Below are 12,994 nucleotides of genomic sequence, written 5' to 3'. Positions count from 1 at the left end.
TCCAATGCGTACAGAATTCGTCCCACTTCCCACGCCAGGGAGCACCTGCTGTAGAAACACGCACACCCTCCTCCCTTCATGTGCGAAGGGAACTGCTAATGAGCTCAGAAACACAGAGAGACTCGAATTAACATGGTTGAACTGAGAACGCCTTGCCCAGCGATGGAGCCTCCCAGATTTTTTTCCACGTTGGGAGGGCGGGCGATGAATTCTCGAACCCAACACTGTTGTTTTTTTTCCTTTTCAATTAACAAGGCCGAAGAGAAGCCGTCCACTCAGGCGGGCTTTTCCGAAGAGGCAGAAGGCCTTAAATATTTCATAGATAGTAATTCCCCCATCCCTGTCAGGAAGCTTCCCCTTTCTCCCTTTTTAAGAAAGACATCTCCTTCCCACCCCCTTTTGTTCGTGTCAGGGCGTAATTAAGCGTGAAAGATCGGAGTGCATAACAAAAAGACTCAACAACCCCATGCCTTCGCTGGCTTCCTTCACCCAACCACCTCTTTCTCCTCATTTAGCATTAACACACCATCCTTGGGTGAACACAGAGCTGTCAAGATGGGATCTCATGCCCCACTTGGTCAGGGAGAGAAGAAACAAAAAAAGAAAAGAAAAGAAAAAAAGAAGAAGCCACTTCAGATTACTTCCAGTTTTGTAGACCCTGAACCTTGGAGAACCACAGGTTGGCAGAAGAGACAGGCACAGAATAACAGAGTTGGGACAGATCTTGTCCAACCCCAAGGCTTGAACAGGTAACCCTGCACCTTTCTGGACAAAAGGTTGTCCAATCTCTTCTTGAAAACCTCCAGTGATGGAGCATCCACAACTTCTGGAGGGAAGCTGTTCCACTGATTAATTGTCAGGAAATTTCTCCCCCCCACTTGTATCTATGTGTCTATGCAGCTATGCATCAATGCATCGATGCATTGATTCATCTGTCTGCCTGCCTGCCTGCCTGCCTGCCTGCCTGCCTGCCTGCCTGCCTGCCTGCCTATCTATCTATCTATCTATCTATCATCTATCTATCATCTATCTATCATCTATCTATGTATCTATCATCTCTATCTATCATCTATCTCTATCATATCTATCTATGTGTCTATCTATCATCTATCTATCTATCTATCTATCTATCATATATATGTCATCTATCTCTATGTATCTATCATCTCTATCATCTCTATCTTGCTATCTTTCTATTTTTCTATCATCTATTATCTATCATCCATCCATCCATCCATCCATCCATCCATCCATCCATCTATCATCTATCTATCTATCTATCTATCTATCTATCTATCTATCTATCTATCTATCTATCTATCTATCTATCTATCTATCTATCATCTATCATCTATCTATCTATCATCTATCATCTATCATCATCTATCATCTATCTATCTATCATCTATCTATCATCCATCCATCCATCCATCCATCCATCCATCCATCCATCTATCTATCCATCCATCCATCCATCCTATAATCTACATCTAATCTCTAATCTTAGCTAATCTAATCTTCTACCATCTATTTATCTATCACCCATTTTTCCACTCATCCCTCTCTCTTTCTCCTATCGCCTAGAAATCTCTATCAGAGCCACCCTGAGTGATCATGTCGCATCAGTCCCTCTAATTTTACTTCCCACGAAATCCCTTCTTTCAATTTTGCTGCCAAAGGAGACAATTGCCCTTTCAGGGGGCAGCAGATACTTTGAAGACAATCGTCAGGCCCCTAGGCAGTTTCTGGGACCAGACGGAGAATTCTGCCTCCCATTGATTTCTCTCTCTTTTCTCACTTGCAGAGTGCCCCGAAAATGAAGTTATTGGCAGATGTAATGTTTTCTCTACCTGACAATGTATGCCGTTGGTTCTCCAGGAAAGTGCTGACCTCAGCATTGAGGGACCATCCCTGGATAGACATGTTTCTATAAATAAACCTGCTTTCTTTTCCTCTGACTGAAGGGATAAAGCTGTCGATTATTTTGACTTGCGTAGCTGGTTCTCTCTCCCAGCCTTCTCTCTTACTGGCTGGGTTAAAAACGACACAAAACCCTCCCCCGATTTAGATCCGGCATCCATCTTATTTTGTCTTCGGTTTCAGCAATGGGAAACCTGCCTCTAAAACAGTCCGAGCTGGGATGACAATCATCGCAGATGTTTGCACAGCGCAGTAAATCAGCCGTGCCGAAATGGGTGCCTTTAGACTTGTTAGGATTATAGCCTCCAGAATTTCACAGCCGACGCACCCGAGACATTTCAAGGGGGGACCCGACTGCGGCAAGCAACAGTGCACCGCGGTTTGGTTAATTATAGTTTGTTCCAGAGGTCTTCAAACTTGGCAACTATAAGACATGTGGACGTCAACTCCCAGAATTCTCCAGCCAGCAGAGCCACATTCCGGGGGGGGGGGGGGAACCTGACTGCAGCAAGCAACGCTACACCATGGTTTGCCTAACTATAGTTTATACCAGAGGTCTTCAAACTTGGCAACTTTAAAGCTTTAAAGTTCTGCTGGCTGGAGAATTCTGGAAGTTGAAGTCCACAAGTCTTGAAGTTGCCAAGTTTGGTGACCCCTGATTTATACCATTCAACCCCCTCTTGGCTGAATTCACACAACCGTCAGAGGGTCATCCCCCATCCTGGCAATCCTAAACAGATATGGCTAAGATGTTGCACGAACAAGGCCATTTGCTCAACTTTTAGTTCCTGTCCTGTATCTTTTTCTCCAAGAAACAAGATTGTGTTCAGCTCAAACCTCCACTAATTTGAAGGACCATTGATTTAAGTTTCCAAAATCTGATTTTGGAAAATCGTAAAGGAAAGCCTTAAAGGACCCCTACCTAAGAAACGAAATTTCTTCAGGTGTGGCTCTTAAACCCACTGAATGGACCACAGAACAACATACCAAGAGTTTGAAGGAGCATGGAGAGCATTGAATCCAGTGTCCTGCCCAGGACATGAATCTGCCACTACAGATGTAGGAGACGAGCAAGCAGAGTTAGTGGGCGGCGTTAAGGATGTCGTTGGCTTAGAGTTGTTGCGTTCCCAGAAATGACCCAAGTCCAACCTCTCTTGGATTCTGTTGACTCTTATCTAACACCAATTCAGTGCTGAACATTAGTTGACTATATTCTTCTGCATGAGAACTCAACCAGCTTCATTAGAATTCAGTGAAAGGTCCTGATTCTTTGCGCCTGACACATAGAGTTGCATTCTAGTTCAATGGCTTCCTTAAAGCCCCCCACCCCAACTCACAGTCAGAGAAAAGGATGCTGGAGTCATCCTGATAGGTTTTTTTTTTCTTTTTCCATTAAGAAACTAAATTTTGTTCTGCACTGAAACCTCTCTTTGTTCCCTCCAGAGAGCTGTCAAGCTGGGAAATTGCCGGAGAATAGCCCAGCTCTGATGTTTGCTGTCTCACACACCGCCTTATCAAACTGACAGTTCACAAATTTTAATCTAGGATTCTGTACATATAGTACAAGCTGGAACCTGCTCCTGTCTCTTCTGAATGTCTTGGAGAAAGAGAGAGAGAGAAAGAGGGAGGGAGAGAGAGAGAGAGAAAGGGAAGGAGAGAGAAAGAGAGAGGGGGGGAGAAGAGAGAGAAAGAGGGAGGGAAAGAGAGAGAAAGAGAGAAAGGGAGGGAGGGAGGGAGAGAGAAAGAGAGAGAAAGAGAGAGAGAGACAGAGAGAGAGAGAGAGAGAGAGAGAGAGAGAGAGAGAGAGAGAGAGAGGTGCAGGCTCTGGAAAAAAGGGACCAATGATTGTCACAGGGCAAGAAGGATGAAACACTAGAAAAATCTACCACCTGACACATCCAGGGCCATCAAATCTACTCTCTGAATGCTGCACCTTGGCAGCCTTTTGGTGGAAATTTCTCCTTTAAAAAAAATAATAATAATACGAGCCGATTTAAGATCTAACCTCCAGGACAGTGTTTCTCAATGGGACAACTTTAAGATGGGTGGACTTCAACTGTGAGAAGTAGACTTTTTCCTCAAGTACAATATTTTAGATAAAGAAATGTGGGGTGTTGGAATGAGTAGAAGGCCATCAAGTTATTTTCCACGCTGAGCAGAAGAATCTAAAATCAAGTGATCTCCAAGTCAATTGTATCAACGAACACCCATGGATACATGCTCCAATGTGCAACAGAAAATTCCCACTTGGTCAAACCTTGGGTGATCTATTTTCATTGTTCGGATACTCCCCACAAATATTTCATGTTGTTGCTGGAAGAAATACAGGCAAACTCATACTCTGGACTTCAGCCATAACAGAATGCATTCCATTTCTTGGAAGACTTCTCACTCACCTAAGAAAGTGTAGGATGATCAGTTTCCAGAGATGCAATGCTGATCTTCCCCTCGCTGGTCCAATCATGCACTGAAAATTAAAAGAAGAAGATATTTTGAGACTGGCTGTCTCACAGAGAATTACATTCTCCAGGAGTAACTTTGGGCCGCTCGCACATTCCGACCAAGCCACCTCCCAAGGTTCTAGTGGTGGAGCTTCAGTAGGAATAACTCTTTGGGTATATCACCTCGATGGTCCAGAGAAAAAGGCAAGCTATCACTAAAATGTATGGAATAAAGCTGGTGATGTAATGGTCTGCGAGAATGACCTTGGGAGGCAGGAGGGAAGAGAGCTGTAAACAGGACCAGGTGTCACAGACCACAGAAAGGGGAATGGTGGGGGTGACATTTCAGAAGATGCCCTCCTCAGTTTTCTGAAGAGTAAAGGGGAAGAGGTAAGAAATATTTTCAGACTTGCAAAATTATGTTAATGTAACTTACAATATGGATAGAGTTAGTAAGGTAGAGTAGAGCAGAGCAGAGTTATGTAGATGGAAGAGAAGCAGGTGGAATCAAGAGAGGCATCAGCCTAGAATTGTTACATTCCCTCCAAGTCCAACACCTCTTGAATTCTGTTAACTCTTCCTTAGTGCCAATTTAGTGTTGGCCATTAGTTGATCCTTGGGTTCACCGACAAAAGGGCGAATGACAAAACTGCGCCCCACTAAACCGCGGTGACAAAACCGTGTGTTCTAAAGCGCTCCGACAAATGAGCGCTGAATCCCGCTGACAACAGCGCGACGACAGAAGCGCGCTGTAAAACTAAACCTAACCCTAACCCTAAACCTAACCCTAAACGTAACGCTAATCCTAACCCTAAACGTAACGCTAACCCTAACCCTAAATGTAACGCTAAACCTAACGCTAACGCTAACGCTAACGCTAACCCTAACCCTAACCCTAACCCTAACCCTAACCCTTACCTTAAGTTAAATCGCCCTTCTGCCGACGCGCTGTTGTAAATCGCCCTTCTGTCGACGCGCTGTTGTCGACGCACTGTTGTCGGCGCGTTGCTGACGTCGCGGTTTTAGCGACGCGGTTTAGTCGGGCGCGGTTTTGTCGTTCGCCCTTTTGTCGGGTCACGGATCCTTGTAAATATCCATGAGCAATAAATCACCTTAACTAGAACATATTGATTCTCATTCCTGACACGTCAATGCACATAGCTGTCCTTCCTATATGGCCAACTTTGCAGGAGGTAACAGGTAAGCAAGCAGGTGAGCAGGATTACAACTTAGCAAAGAACAAACAGACACTGAACACTGTATAGCAAGGCTTTAGCCGTTGCTAATTCTCATACAAGAAATGGCCAGCAGGGCATCTGCTGACAGGTTTGAACCAGCTCCAATTGTCACACCGATGACAGGAATAATTGAATACCTCCAGCGCAAGGCTATTAAGCCAATATCAACCGACGCTTTATATAATCCCACATAAAAGGATGCAGAAGGGAAGAGAACAGTTGAGGAGGAATATAATTGGAAACACAGCTTGAGAAAACCTTGCTGGCACGTGGAAGGAACACGCCAGCTTTAGTTCTCAGACAGATGGCATCAGCCGGGAGATTTCGTACACAGGTGACAAAAAGTTCCAGGCCTAACAACTCACATTTTCATGGGCATATTTCAGTTTTGGGCAGAGGGCCAAGCTTTTCAAAAGTTCATCCAAGCCTAGATCTAGCCTGACAAGGAACGTAGTCGAATCACGGCAGCCTAGATCTCCGGATGATACTTGGATTGGTGCCTTCGCAACCGTGATCACTTCGGTTCACTGACAAAAGCGCGGCCGACAAAAGCGCGCCCGACTAAACCGCGGTGACAAAACCGCGAGTTCTGAACCACGCCGACGAATGAGCGCTGAATCGCGCTGACAACAGCGCGCCGACAGAAGGGCGCTGTAAACCTAACCCTAACCCTAACCCTAAACCTAACGCTAACCCTAACGCTAACCCTAAACGTAACGCTAACCCTAACCCTAACCCTAACCCTAACCCTTATCTTAACTTAAATCGCCCTTCTGCCGACGCGCTGTTGTAAATCGCCCTTCTGCTGACGCGCTGTTGTCGATGTGCTGTTGTCGGTGCGTTGATGACATCACGGTTTTAGTGACAAGGTTTTGTCAGCGCGCTTTTGTCGTGCGCGCTTTTGTCCGATCACGGATCACTTCAACATCTGTGGACTTCCAGAATTCCCCAGCCCGCATGTGGTCATCTCATCCCTTGAGGTGAATCGAGTCACAAAGTCACAAGGATTGGAAAAATGATCCTCAGATCAAAGGACGTGTCTTTGGCCACCCAGAATGATTTCGCAGAATCATTCTGTGAATTATCACAGATTTCCCATGGTAATAACATTGCCAAAAAGGCATTAAAAGACTTGTTAACCTAATCTTGTGTATCTTCTTCTCTGGTCGTATTGTGCTGCTAACCAAAGCATACAAAACCTTTGCTAGACCAATTCTTGAATACAACTCATCTTCCTGGAACCCGCACTTCATATCAGACATTAATACAATCAAGCAAGTCCAGAGATATTTCACGAGAAGAGTCCTCCATTCCGCTGCTCGCAACAGAATCCCTCATGCCACCAGACTTGAAATTGTGGACATAGACACCTTACAACTACGCCGCCTTTGCTCTAACCTAAGCGTAGTACATAAAATTATCTTCTACAATGTCCTGTCAATGAATACTTCATCTTCAACCACAACAATACACGACCACACAATAGATACAAGCTTCACGTAAATCGCTCTTAACTCGATTGCAAGAAAATACGACTTCAGCAACAGAGTGGTCAACGCCTGGAATGCTCTACCTGATTCTGTGGTTTCTTCCCCAAACCCCCAAAACTTTAACCTTAGACTGTCTACCATGGACCTCACCCCATTCCTAAGAGGTCTGTAAGGGGGCGTGCATAAGAGCACCAACATACCTGTTCCCTTTGATTCATATCCATTTCATGTATCCAAAATCATGTTTCTACTTGTGTATGTTATCTAATACATGCTTGATGAAATAAATAAAATAAAAAAATGAAATAAATAAACTCTCCTTTTTTCTTGTAAGGAATTGGTGGGTTGTTTCTTTATAAAAACAGCCAAAGAGCATTTATTTATAGCTTCTCAACACCTTAGAGGCTTTATCTCCTGGGTGTTTTATCCCCAGGTACACAACATGATGTGCAATCATTTGGAGTTTTGTCAGGCTGGGTGCGTGTTTGCAGAATAGAGCGTGCGCGCGCGCGCACACACACACACACACACACACACACACACACACACACACACAGCCCTCTTCTTTCTCTGTCTGACATATGTCCTCTCCGATCTTTCTCACATTCCACTAATTTTGTCTCCCTGGGGGTGGAACCCAGTTTAGCAGCTGGTTTGGGGGTTGTGTATCCTTCCTTCTGGAGAACCTCTCTTCCAGATCCAAAGGGTGGAAGCATTAGAATGAGTGTAAGGGCAGGGGTGGGTTATTTTTTTTGGGGGGGGAGATGAGCAGAGGTGGTATTCAGCCAGTTCTGACCGGTTCTAGCGAACCGGTAGTGGAAATTTTGAGTAGTTCAGAGAACCAGCAAATACAACCTCTGGCTGGCCACGCCCCAATCTATTTGCTGCCTCCTGAGTCCCAGCTGATCGGCTGGGTCTTCTTTTGTTGCCCTGCACAGGAGAATAGATCTGGAAAGCAGGTGAGTCGGGTGGGGAGGGAATGGAGATTTTGCAGTATCCTTCCCCTGCCACGCCCACCAAGCCATGCCTACCAAGCCACATCCACAGAACCGGTAGTAAAAAAAAATTTGAATTCCACCACTGGGGATGAGTTATCCTAAGCAGACGAACAGCTCAAAACCATATTTCTGAATCTCATCTTTTCACTTAAGTCTTTGATGGCAGAGAATTGAGCAACGCACAACCCTCAAAATCTCCAGCCCAGTTACAGCTGGAACATTGTATTGTGAGGTAGTGGAGAAAAGATGACAAGAAATTGTTCCTCCCTCCCTCCCTCCCTCCCTCCCTTCCCTGTTGAAGTTTTACTTGGCTTTGCAATGTGCCATTTTTAAGACGTCTGGTGGGAATTATATAACCATTTGCAGAATATTATAATCATTTGTCGAGGGGGGAGGGTCAAGGTGGGTACAAGGATGAGCAATTTGTTGTCCTCAAAAGTCCATGGCAGGAGGCCAAACGGTAAAGAGGGCTAGGGAAGGTTGAATCGGTCTGCAGGAAACCATCTGGTGATGTTATGATAACACCAGAGCATCTGGCCAAAGCTGTTGGCCTGGTTTCGGCTTCGAAGTGGGACTAATGGTGGGGATTTCCATCGGAGACTCATACCTATCTTGACCCTTGGACATGTAGGGATGTCAAACTTGGGGGCATTCATGGTCTACAGTCTATGGATTGTCCACTTGCTACTGGCCACCACTCTACACCATAGTGCTGTCTCTGTTCATGGAACCACCAAAGGTCATCACCTGGAAGCCGTCCAGAGGTGGGTTCCTACCAGTTGGTACCTATTTGGTAGAACCGGTTCGTCAAATCTACCGAAACGGTTAGAAGAGGTTCCACCAGTGGACCCGGAAAGCAGGCCACACCTACAGAAGAGGTCCCAAAGTTTTTTGAAACCCACCACTGGTCCTTGGATATGATTATTCTACACTATCATGCTCCTATTTATAAAACTCAGTGCCTCTGTGAAAGGGAAGGATGACTACTGCGTTTGTGGTGCAATCAGAACATTGCGTGTGTTGAAGTTGTTTTAACGCAAACCAAAGATACCTTTTAACAAACAAGTTTACATTATATTCTTATGCATGCCAGTGCTGTGTGTGAGGTAATTTAAGGTGGTTCTGACAAGTGTCGTCGGCGTCTTCATATCCGGTCACATGGGCGGCAAGCCACTCCCATCCGGTCACATGGGCGGCAAGCCACTCCCACAAAGGAGGCCACACCCACAGAGTAGGTTCGAACAATTTTTGAAGCCCACCACTGAAGCCATCCCTGGGAGTTTACAAGAAAAGATTGAAAAGCTATTTGTCCAGGATGCAATGAAAATCCCTGCAGTAGGTTGGACTAGTAGACCTCCAAAATCCCTTTCAGTACTAGGATTCTACATTTCTTTAAGTAGCTAGAAACTCCTATTTTATAGAGATAAGTGAAACCATCACAGATTCTCTTGAATTCCCTTTTTCCCCACCTTTATATGTGCTCTGACTCATTGCCACATCCGTTTTTGATGACTGCTCTCTTATTTTTAGAAAGGAAGCACAAAAGTTAAGATGTCGTTCTGGGAGCATTTCCCCCAATGGACACATTATGGGGCTTTCTTTATCCTAATGTCACCAACTTTCATGTATTTTTTCCCCCTAACATCCCTTTTTAAAAAGCTATTCTCGCCAGCACAATGTGTTTTAATGTGCCTTTCCCTTAGCATATGGGTCTTTTAAAAAAAGAAAATCATTAAGGCTGTAAGTCGGTGGAAAGAAGAATTTCGGAAAAGGAGCACATTACAAATTGGTACATTTTTAGAGAGGGCAAATAAGGTGCGTTTGGATCGAGCGGTAATTTCTCATCCAGCTTTACTTTCCAGCGTCAAGGATCCAAAAAAACACCCCCCCCCAAAGAAATAAAACTCCGAGGCTGGAGTTTCCTCAAAGTTCCACTTTATTAGAGATGTGTCATGTTGGCACATCTGGGAAAACCCGAATCTGAAAGCTTCCAGGTTTCCCCATCCAACTGAACGTTCACGATCCTGCCCCCCTCCAACACCCACAAGTCCATCACATGGTCCAATCTTCCACTGCCACAGTGACAGATTCCACCTATCCAGTTATGGCCAGGTGCTGAGACAAAGATGACCTTGGCTTCTACATGTTCTGACCCCCTCCTCCGTCCAGTAATGAATGCCGAGACAAGCTTAACTGGAATGTACTTTAATAGCAAGACACCAAAACCTCGGTGGCTGAAAGCCAAGCAGAACAAACAGATAAGGACCTTGGCAGCAACTCAGACAAACTTAGGCAGCAATAAACACAGATAAGGCTTGGCAGCAATCCAGCCTGCCAAGCTCAGAATAATGTCCTCCGACATTCAATCCTGTGTTGACTTCTGCAAAGAGAGCGTGTGCAAAGTAGCTTTTATAGTCTGGAGAGGAGTCTAATGACCACCAGCTGAGTGCAATCACCTCCTGTAATTGCATAATTATTCCTGACGCCGAGTAGCTCTTTGATGTCTACGGAGATTCTTATGGATCCAGCTCATGGTTGTCCCGTGAAGCCCATGTTTTTTCAAGAGGCAATTGGGCTTTCTTCGTTTTTCCTTGAAGACGTTTTGCTCCTCAATCAAGAAGCTTCTTCAGCTCTTGGCTGAGAAGACGGAAAGATTGAAAGCCTTAGTTGAGAACGCTGAAACTGAAGAAGATTCTTGGTTGAGAAGTGAAACATCTTCAAGGAAAAACAGAGAAACTTCCGTTGCCTCTTGAAAAAAACACCTTCGAGTCAACCTGGATGGCTGAGAATTTCCATAGATGTTGAAAGTGAGCAGACTTTAAACACTCAGAATTGGCTGGGGAATTCTGGGAGTTGAAGTCCACCCATCTTCAAGTGGCCAAAGTTGAGAAACACTATTCTGGAGAGTGAAGAAGGGGGAAAAACCCACCAGAAATCTGTTCGGCAGGAACGTCAATTGCTCGGGAGATTGGGACTTGGCTTTGGCATCTGTTTCTCGGTGTTTACCTGCTCTGACAATCCATCTGATGGAGAGAAGTAGGACGGCAATGTTTTACATCAATCATCTCGCGTGAGTCGTGATTGGCATCCCGTACGACGTTCCTCGTTAGAGAAATGAATGCTGGCTCTTTCAGAGATTTGGCAAGGGAGAGCCTGTCAAGCTTTAAGTGTTCTCCAGCAAGAGGGGTGCAAGGAGAAACCAACAGCTTGTACATGGTGAGGCTTTCTCTCCGGAGTGACATCTCGCCCCAGCTCCTTCGCCGTCGGCAGAATTCTCAAATCTCACTCTGGCTGAGGAATCCTGGGAGTTGAAGTCCACAAGTCGTAAAGTTGCCAAGGTTGGAGACCCCTGCTCTGGAACAACTTGGTTTCCGTTTCTGATGTGAGGTTGGCTCCAGTCATCCTGTCCTTTCATAAAGGCCTCAAGACTGACTGCCAGTTGACCTGGGACCCCAATAGAGGAACATGGTATTGGATCTGGGTACTTGAGAGACTGCCTGCTGCCAATTACCTCCCACAGACCCATTAGATCTCACAGGGTTGGCCTCCTCCGGGTGCCAACTACCAGCCAATGCCACCTGGCTATTACCCGGGGGAGGGCCTTCTCTGTGGCAGCTCCAGCCCTCTGGAACGAACTCCCCGCAGGGATTCGGACCCTCACCTCTCTCCAGGCCTTCCGAAAAGCCGTCAAAACCTGGCTTTGCTGGCAGGCCTGGGGGTGATGAGTTCCCTCCCCTCTCGACATGTATGGTTGTGCGACTGTTGTTTACTTTTATTATTTGTCTTTTGTCTTTTTATGTTCCCCTTTCCCCCCCCTTGAATTGTTCGCCACCCTGAGTCCTCCCGGAGAAGGGCGGCATACAAATAATACAATACAATACAACAGCACAGAGGATATGGTTTGATCGAGTAACAACAGATCCCACTCCCCGCACTTCGCCCCCAACCTCCCCACGTGTCCTTAGGTTTTAATCTTTGGTTTTAATTTATTTATGTTTTAATATAGATATATTTTTATGACTGTAAGATGCCCAGAGTGACTGGGCAGGCAATAAAATTCATAAACAAACAAACAAACTAATCTAATCTTAATGCCTATTCTCTCCAGCCACCAGGAAGCTGAGTAATATTACACAGTAGAAGAGAATATTTGTAACTCAGGGTTGGACTGTGGGTTTTCTCTGATGATACTATCTAGCTGGGTAATGAACCGTCTTCAAGAAAACAACTGACACTTCAGCTTGGGGAGCATCAGAGTATTATTCTTATTTGGCATGGACTTAAGTGTAAGCGTATTAAAAATCACAACACAACATGTATGAATTTATCTATATTTGCAGATAAGGCAAAGGTTCCCCCGCACATGTGTGCTAGTCGTTCCCGACTCTAGAGGGCGGTGCTCATCTCCATTTCTAAGCCGAAGAGACAGCGCTGTCCGAAGATGTCTCCGTGGTCATGTGGCCGGCATGACTCAATGCCAAAGGCGCACGGAACGCTGTTACCTTCCCACCAAAGGTGGTTCCTATTTTTCTACTTTCATTTGTATGTGCTTTCGAACTGTTAGGTTGGCAGAAGCTGGGACAACTGACAGGAGCTCACTGCGTTATGCGGCACTAGGGATTCGAACTGCTGAACTGCCGACCTTCTGATCAACAAGCTCAGCGTCTTAGCCACTGAGCCACCCTTTTTATATTTGCAAATACGTCTGTACATATCTATAGCTCTATGAAAAATCCATCCATGGGATCACCAAGAGTCAACTACTGCTTGATGGCACATCCGGGGATATATAAATTTTAACCAAGGTTATCTAAGTACAGCAATACCATAATTTAAACTGAGATCTGCTATCGTAAAAAAAAAAAATGGTTCTTGCAACTTCTTAAGCGTTTGAAACATTTGAAGGA

The 12,994-nt window shown here is 45.2% G+C and overlaps 1 protein-coding gene across 1 annotated transcript in view; it reads right to left on the bottom strand.

Moving 5' to 3' along the window:
• Nucleotides 1-12,994, bottom strand: part of LINGO1 (leucine rich repeat and Ig domain containing 1) — a 386,153-nt gene that overhangs the window by 116,577 nt on the left and 256,582 nt on the right. Inside the window, exon 4 of the mRNA XM_087704005.1 lies at nucleotides 4,317-4,387. The gene's annotated coding sequence lies outside the window, so the exon portion shown is untranslated. The remainder of the gene's footprint in view (nucleotides 1-4,316; nucleotides 4,388-12,994) is intronic.

The sequence above is a fragment of the Thamnophis sirtalis genome, unplaced genomic scaffold, assembly GCF_051295495.1.
Source record: "Thamnophis sirtalis isolate CommonGarterSnake01/CBP01778 unplaced genomic scaffold, rThaSir2_p1.2 scaffold_2, whole genome shotgun sequence".
NCBI lineage: Eukaryota > Metazoa > Chordata > Lepidosauria > Squamata > Natricidae > Thamnophis > Thamnophis sirtalis.
This window is presented reverse-complemented; position numbering and strand designations above follow the sequence as displayed.